We start from the raw sequence: 9,208 nt of genomic DNA, 5'->3' as shown, positions 1-9,208 counted from the left end.
TTGGGGCCTGTTTCTTTGTGTTTGTTTCTATGTATTAGTGAGATCAGCAAAGACTCTGATTTGAAGCTATGTCAGACCCTGCCTGTGACTGGCCCTGTGCAACTTGTTTGGAGCTGTAAGCAATCCACAGCACGTGGCTCCCTCTACTGGGCATGTTGAAAATACCAGGCTGTACACCAAGTCAGGAGAGAGCATTTGTATTGAAAAGCCACTGGAAATGTCTTGGATAGACCCACAATTTGGGTGGATCGGCATCACAGGAAATCACCAAGGTGGGGTGAACAGGGCTAGCCAAGTTGATGGAGACTCAGATATGGTGCCCACCTGCTGGCTCTGTGCAGGGGAGTGTTCAGAAAAGGAACCATGGCCTCTGTCTGCACTTCTATCTGGGAAAAAGCTCACCTCCCATCCCACACCCTGAAGCCAGACAGTTCGGTTCCTCTCCTGTGCCCCTACTTCCTTTTGAACTGCTGCCTTAGCACTAGAGCTTTGAACAAGTGTGTCAGAATAAATCCATCTGTGGGCCCTTTAAGAGAAACACCTGGGTCTCTAGAAGTCTCCATCTCACTCAGCCACAATCTCCACTGGTTTTTATAGCCAGACACTTTGGGTACTTCTCTTCCTGGCACTGGAATCTTGGGCTGGGGATTCTGATTTAGGGCTGGGACCTCTTGCTCTTCAGGGGGGACTCTAGAGCCAAGATATCCCTCCCAATTTTTAATTCAAGACCAGCCTCCTCCACATTTTTGCTCAATGTCACTTCTTCTATATATCTGTAATTATAGGATTCTGTTCTGCTAGATTTCAGGCATTCTAAATAATGGTTGTTCAATAATTTAGTTGCAATTTTGATGTAGTTCTGGGAGGTTCCAAGTACCACATTTACCTACTGCCATCTTGACTGGAAGTCCTAGAATTACTTCTAATAATAAATCATAGTACAAGCCTCCTAAATTGAGTTGGGAAGAGTTCTCTCCTCCACACACCAGTCTGTGGATGTTAGCTGAAGTTATGGTCTTTGAAGGCAAGATATTAAGACTCTGTTATATTCTGCCGCAGGAAGAAACACACCTTAAGTCTCAAATATTAGGATGACAGAGTCAATGCCTAAACACACTTTTGCCAAAACTTCTGCAAAGCTACCTTGCACCCAAGTTACTGCTGTTCCAGAAGTTCAGGAGGGAAGTGAACACAAGAGAATTCAGGGAGGTGACTTTTCACTCTTAAGTCCTAGTTTAGGCCCCATTCACTGAGCTGCAGATGAGGACTCAGCAACCTCCCCCTAGAGCCCTCTTCACTTCACTACACTCAGTACCCCTCACATGCTCTATCTGTGCCTCAGCCTTCCACAGGCTGTTTCCATGGAGGTAAAGGAATCATATCATATGTCTGCTACCCAGAACACCACTCTTTCATCCCCTTTGCTGATTCAAGTAAGGATGATGATCTGCTCCTGCTGGCACTGAGGATCATGTCCTATTCAACAGAGAAACAGCAGGAAGTCCCTTGCTACTCTCCAAGGAATTGCTGCTGATTATGATAAAAAGAAACTAGTGAAAATATTTAAGAAGAATTTCACCAAGAGATCCAAGATGGCAGAGGAGTGAGTAGAGGCTACAATAACCTCCTCCCAGGACCAATCTGGAATTAGAAGAATATTGTGGAGAAATCATCTGGAATAAACAACTGAACAATAGCAGAAGAGAAGACATAACCATGATCAGACAGAAGAAACAGCTTCACAACAACGTGACTGGTATGGAGTGCAGAGGAGACATGAGAGGGTTGGCTGGGTTCCCAAGGGTAGCAGTTGAAGTGCCTGAGGAATATTTTAGCAGCTGAAGGGAACTCCATGAGAAGTGTAGGGTCTAAACCCCAAGCTGGGCTCCCCACCAACAGCACCAGATCCCAAAATGTACCCAGATAACATCTGACTGCAAAAAGTAGCAGGTTTTCTCTCTGCCAGGAACAGACAGCTGGAGATGCAGATAGCCTTTTAAAGGGCCAATGCATAAATTTTCATTTGAAGCCACTTACCCTGGGCTTCAGCAAAGGGAGGGCAGAGTGGACTAGAGATGCCTGAGGAGAGACTGGGACTGGTGATTTGGGAGAGAGAACTGAGAGACCAGCCAACAGGATCCTAGTACTAAGTCATCCCCCATATTGCAAGAACCATCTTGCTGAGGCAGACTATAGGGAACCGCTTCATGTGGCATGGAAATGTAGCTCAGCACTCACGTGGAAAACCAGTGGGGAGCAAGTGGCACACAGGACCACACCCATGGGGAGGTTTTCCTGTGGGGAATAAGGCCTGCATTGTACCTAGGCTGCTATGAGAATTGCTTTTGCTAAACCCCCCTCACCCTGGATTGAGGCAGCAAGGGCTTACTATGACTTCCAAAAATCTGAGCTAAACCTCCCAAGTATGGAGTGTGACCAATTCAACCACTTTTCCCCTTGGTCTGCAACATTCTTCTCTTTAAAGTAATTAGCAACATTCTTTCCTTTGTTATTTGTAAAAGGTAATCCCCTGCAGTGAACTGTGCATAGTAAATGAGGACTACCCTCCATGTAATTTACCCAGAAAAGCAATAAAAGCCTGCCCAGGCAGGGATTGGGGGCTCTGGCCCTCTCACCCTCTCTCTCTCAGAGAGTGTCCATGTCATCCCTTTTTCTCTACAAGACTTCTGTAGTCCGTGTGTATTTGTTCTCTAGCAGCAACAACACACACAGATCCTGCAGGCCAGGATCTGCCACAGCAGACCACTCCCCTCTGAGTGGCATCAGCCTCAAAGGAAGCAATAGCCCTGCCCACAGAAATTGCTCTGCCCCACTTGGGGTACTTAAACCTAACTGCTGATTACAAAGTGACTAGATTCACAACTGAAGGAGTCAGCCACAGATGGCAGATCTCTGGTAGTCTTGAACAGTCTGCCTAGTGCCAGGCTGGGACACCACCTGACATCCCCAGAGGTGAATCCAGAAAGAAAAAAAAACAAACAAACAGTTCACCTGCACAACAGCATACATGACATGGTGGGCAGAGAGGCCCTCAGTCACCAGTCAGAGAAAAGGAGCCACCAAAGTATGACCCAACAACAATCAAAATCCAACGACAAACCAGAGAGCCAATATAAACAGCATAAAGGGCATCACAAGAGCATCAAGTTCAGGAGATCAAGGAAACTGCACCACCGAATCCCACAGATTTGCTACCACAGAAGTTAATGCCACAAAGATAGGAAGTCAAAGTAGATCAATCTAAGAAGTAGAAACAAACAAGAAGAGTCTCCCCTAAAATGGGGAGTCAAAGAAACAACCAACAATTGAAAGGAAAGGAGGAATCCCCAGAAAAAGTTATAAATGAAATAGTGGCAATTACACTATCAGACATTAAGTTCAAAATAATTGTTATAAGGAAGTTCAATGAGCTCAGTAAGAACTACAGAGAACTCCAGGGAAGCTTCAGGGAACTTACTGCAAACAACATCACCATGAAAAATGACATAGAAACTATCAATAAGAGCCAGGAGGGAATGAAGAATACAATTTCTGAATTAAAGAACACAGTAGAAAGAATTAAAAGCAGATTAGGTGAAGCAGAGGATCAAATCAGCAAGCTGGAAGACAACATAGGAAAAAAAATCCCAGACAGAACAACAAAAATTCAACAGAACTCTTGTTGAGTGAAAAAAGACTCAACAAGAATGAAGAGGATTTGAGGGAGTTGAAGGACAACATGAAACATAATAATATCCATATCATAGGAATATCAGAAGGAGAAGAAGGGGAGCGAGGCATAGAAAACCTGCTTGAAAAAGTAATGACAGAAAACTTCCCTAAAATGATGACAGAAAAAAATCATACAAGTACAGAAGGCACAGAGGGTCCCAATCAAGATGAATCCAAAGAGGCCCACTCCAAGACACATCATAATAAAAATGGAAAAATTTAAAGACAGAGAATATTAAAGGCAGAAAGGGAGAAACAGCTAGTAACATACCAAGGGAGCCCCAATAAGGCTATCAGCTGATTGCTTAGCAGAAATGCTACAGACCAGTAGGGAATAGCAAGAAATATTCCATGTAAGGAAAAGCAAAGACCTGAACCAAGACTACTCTGCCCAGCAAGACTCTCATTTAAAATGGAAGGTGAAATAAGGAGCTTCCTATACAAAAAAAGGCTAAAAGAATACATCTCCACCAAACCAACATTGCAAAAGATGCTAAAGGGACTGCTTTAAGAAGATGAAGAAAAAGAGAGAGAAAGAGGAACACAAGAGCAAAAGAAAAATGGTAATGGATAAGTACCTATCAATAATAACCTTAAATGTAAATGGATTAAATGCTCCAATCAAAAGGCATAGGGTAGTTGAATGGATAAGAAAACATGACCTGCATAAATGCTGTCTACAAGAGACCCACCTCAGAACAAAAGATCTACACATGCTGAAAGTGAAGGAATGGGAAAAAATATTCTAAGCAGTGGACCTGAAAAAAAAGCTGGGGTAGCAATACTTATATCAGACAAAATAGATTTCCAAAAACAAAAAACCATAAAAGAGACAAATTTATTACATATTTGACCATAAAAAGAGACAAATATATTCCATGTAAATATATACTATCTAAGGGAACAATCCATCAAGAAGCTATAACCCTTGTAAACATATATGCACCCAACATAGGAACACCAAAATATATAAGGAAAATCTTGGAGGACTTCAAGTAAGATATTGACAGCTACATACTCGTAGTAGGGGATTTTAACACCCCCTTGTCAACAATGGTCAGATCTTTCAAGCAAAGAATCAAAAATGATATTGTGGCATTGAACAACACTCTAGATCGAATGGACTTAAGTGATACATACAGAAACTTTCACTCCAAAAAAGCAAAATATACATTCTTTTCAAATGCACATGGAACATTTTCAAAGATAGACCACATCATAACTCAACAAATTCAAGAAAATTGGAATCATATCAAGCATCTTCTTGGATCACAACAGCTTGAAACTAGAAACCAACCTCAAGGAAAAAACTCAAAGACATTCAAATTCATGGAGACTGAATAACGTGATATTAAATAATGAATGGGTTAACAATGAGATCAAGGAAAAAATCAAAAAGTTTCTGGAAACAAATGAAAATGAACACACAACAGCTCAAAACCTATGGGAGCCAGCAAAGGCAATCCTGCGAGGGAAGTTTATAGTAATACAGGCCTACATGCAAAAAGGTAGAAAATTTTCAAATAAACAACCTAACCCTACAAGAACTAAAGGAACAGCAAACAAAGCCCAGAATGAGTAGAAGAAGGAAATAATCAAGAGCAGAGCAGAATTAAATGACATAGAGACTAAAGGAACAATTTAAAGAATCAATAAATCAAAGATCTGGTTCTTTGAGAAGATAAACAAAATCGACAAGCCTTTAACCAGAGTCAAGAAAAAAAGAGAGGACCTAAATAAATAAAATCAGAAATAAAAGAGGAGAAATTACAAACAATACCACAGAAATACAAAGGATTAAAAGAAATTACTGTGAACAACTATATGCCAAGAAATTTGAAAACCTGGGTAAAATGGACAAATTTCTAGAAAAATATAATTTCCCAAAACTGCATCAAGAAGAAACAAAAAGTCTAAACAGACCAATAACAGCTGGTGAAATTGAAGCAGTAATCAAAAACTCCCAGCACACAAAAGCCCTGTATTGAAAGGTTTCACAGGTGAATTTTACCCAACATTTAGAGAAGAGCTAACTCCTGTCCTCAAACTATTCCAAAAAAAAATCAAGAAGAGGGAAGATACCCAAACTCGTTTGATAAGACTATATTATCTTAATTCCAAAACCAGGTAAAGACACAGCAAAGAGAGAAAACTACAGGCCAATATCACCAATGGACATAGATGCTCGAGTTCTCAACAAAATATTGACAAAGCAGATCCAGCAATACATTAAAAAGATCATACATCATGATCCAGTGACATTCATCCCAGGAATGCAAGGATGGTATAATATTCACAAATCAATAAACATAATAAAACTACATAAACCAAATTAAAGACAAAAATAACATGATCATATCAATAGATGCTGAAAAAGCATTTGATAAAGTACAGCACCATATATAATAAAAACACTCAGCAAAGTGGGAATAGAGGGGGCATTGTTCAACAAATAAAGGCCATATATCATACTCAATGGGCAAAAACTAAAAACTTTCTAAGATCAGGAACCAGACCAAGAAGTTCATTTTCACCACTTTTATTCAACATAGTGTTGGAAGTTCTATCCACAGTGATCAGACAAGAAAAAGAAATAAAAGGCATCCAAACTGGAAAGGAGGAAGTAAAACTGTCATTATTTGCAGACAACATGATAGTGTACATAGAAAACCCAATCAGCTCCACCAAAAAAACTACTCGATAATTGATTTTGGCAAAATAGTGGGATACAAAGTCAATATTCAGAAATCAAAGTTATTATTGTACGCAAACAATGATATATCAGAAACAGAATCTACAAAAAAAATCCCACTTACTATACCAACAAGAAAAATCAAGTACCTAGGAATAAATATAACCAAGGAGGCAAAAAAAAATCTGTACTTGGAAAACTATAGAACACTGAAGAAAGAAATTAAGGAAGACACAAACAAATGGAAGCATAACTGTGTTCATGGATTGCAAGAATCAACATCATTAAAATGTCCATACTACCCAAAGCAATCTATAGATTCAACACAATCCCTATTAAAATACCAATGACATATTTCACAGATTTAGAGCAAATATTTCAAAGATTGATATGGAACCAGAATCAAACCCAGATAGCCACAGTAATCTTGAGAAAAAAGAACAAAGTAGGAGGGATCACAGTACCTGATATCAAATTATACTACAAGGCCACTGTAATCAAAACAGTCTGGTACTGGTATAAGAACAGACACATAGGTCAATGGAACAGAATAGAGTCCAGAAATACACCCATATCTTATGGTCAATTAATATTTGTCAAAGGGGGCAGAAGCATAAAATGGAGTAAAAATAGCTTCTTCAACAAATGGTGCTGGGAAACCTGGAATACTACATGCAAAAAGAAACTAGACCACCAACTTACATCACATACCAGAATACATTCAAAATAGACAAAAGACTTAAACAGAAGCCCCAGCACTATAAAAGTCCTAGAGGAAAACATAGACAGTAAAATTTCAGATATCCCATGCAGCAACATTTTTGGTGATATGTCCTCTAGGACAAGTGAAATAAAGGGGAAAAAAACAAATGGGACTACATCAAATTAAAAGGCTTCTGCAAGGAACTCCTACCCTTCAAGACAGTATGGATGGAACTGGAGAGTATTATGCTAAGCGAAATAAGCCAGGCAGTGAAAGACAAATACTGTATGGTCTCACCTATAAGTGGAACCTAATCAACAAAACAAACAAATGAGCATAATAGAACCAGAGACATGGAAATAAAGAACAAACTGACACTTACCAAAGGTAAAGGAGGAGGAGGCTTACATGGGAAAGAAGGGAAAGGACCATCAAGGAATATGTATAAAGGACCCATGGACAAAGACAATGGGGGTTGAGGATTGAATGTGGGAGGTGGGGGTGGGTAGGATGAGGGAGATTAATAAGGGGAAAATGGTGACAACTGTAAGTGAACAACAATAAAAAAATAAACTCTGAAAATATAAAATAAAATTAAAAGCTTCTGCATGGCTAAAGAAAACATCAGCAAAATGAAAAGGGAACCAACCATATGGGAAAATATATTTTCAAATGATATCTCAGACAAGGGTTTGATATCCAAAATATATAAAGAACTCATATGACTCCACTCCAGGAAGACAAAAAAAAATTTAAAAATGGGGAAAGGACCTGAACAGACACTTCTCCAAGGAGAACATACAGAGGGTCCAAAGACATATGAAAATATGCTCAGCATCACTAGCCATCAGAGAGATGCAAATTAAAACCACAATGAGATATCACTTCACAGCGGTCAGAATGGTTATCATAAACAAATCAACAAACAATAAGTGCTGGCAAGGATGTGGAGAAAAGGGAACCCTAGTGCAATATTGGTGGGAATGCAGACTGGTACAGCCACTGTGGAAAACAGTATGGAATTTCCTCAGAAAACTAAAAATGGAACTGCCTTTTGATCCAGTGATTCCACTGCTGGGAATATACGCTAAGAATCCTGAAACACCATTCAAAAGAACCTATGCACCCCTCTGTCGTAGTAGTGTTATTTACAATAGCCAAGTGCTGGAAACAGCCTAAGTGCCAGCCTAAGTGCCCATCAGTAAATGAGTGGATCAAAAACTGTGGTACATTTACACAGTGAAATACTACTCAGCAGAAAAAAGAAGGAGCCCCTACCCTTTGCAACAGCATGGATGGAACTGGAGAGTAGTATGCTAAGTGAAATAAGCCAGGCAATGAAAGACAAATACCATATGATTTCACTTATAAGTGTAACCTAATCAACAGAACAAGAGACACCAAACCTAATCAAACAAACAAGAAAAATATTACCAGAGACATGAAAATAAAGAACAGACTGACAGGGACCAGAGGAGAGTAGGGAGGAGGATAATCAGGGAAAGAAGGAGAAGGACCTAGTTAAAGAACATGTAGGAATGACCCATGGACATGGACAACAGCATGGGAATTGACAGTGGGAGCAAGGAGGGTGGGTGGGAAGGGCAGGGGAAAACAATGGGGGAAATTTGCAACAACTGTAATAGAACAACAATAAGAAAAAAATAAAACAACATTTTAAAACAACAAAAAAGAAAGAAATTTGCCTGCAATGGTACTGTAGAATCTGGAGAAGTAATTCAGCTACAGGGTGACCAGTGCAAGAACATATGCTATTTCCTTGTGGAGACTGGACTGGCTAAGGATGACCAGCTAAAGGTTCATGGATTTTATGTCTTTTGGCTCACTGAAACTTGATATGGATTTTCCTTGCAATGAGTAGAATTTCCCTTTTATCCTTTGTTATGAGTTTAAAAACCTCACAGCTTGTATAATATAACAATTTGGGGTCTGCTGTTAACTTGGATCAGTGTAACTCCTTCATGTAATAAACTGAAAAGAGAAAAAATACATACATAAATACACACACACACAAACTGGCATGGTTGATCCAGTCTTAGTCCATCAACTTATCAGGTGTG

At 39.6% G+C, this 9,208-nt stretch overlaps 1 pseudogene; it reads left to right on the top strand.

Moving 5' to 3' along the window:
• Positions 1 to 1,385: 1,385 nt before the first annotated feature.
• On the top strand, positions 1,386 to 9,104 carry LOC114515316 (annotated as a pseudogene).
• The last annotated feature ends 104 nt before the right edge of the window (positions 9,105 to 9,208 follow it).

The sequence above is a fragment of the Phyllostomus discolor genome, chromosome 8 (assembly GCF_004126475.2).
Source record: "Phyllostomus discolor isolate MPI-MPIP mPhyDis1 chromosome 8, mPhyDis1.pri.v3, whole genome shotgun sequence".
Lineage (NCBI taxonomy): Eukaryota > Metazoa > Chordata > Mammalia > Chiroptera > Phyllostomidae > Phyllostomus > Phyllostomus discolor.
This window is presented reverse-complemented; position numbering and strand designations above follow the sequence as displayed.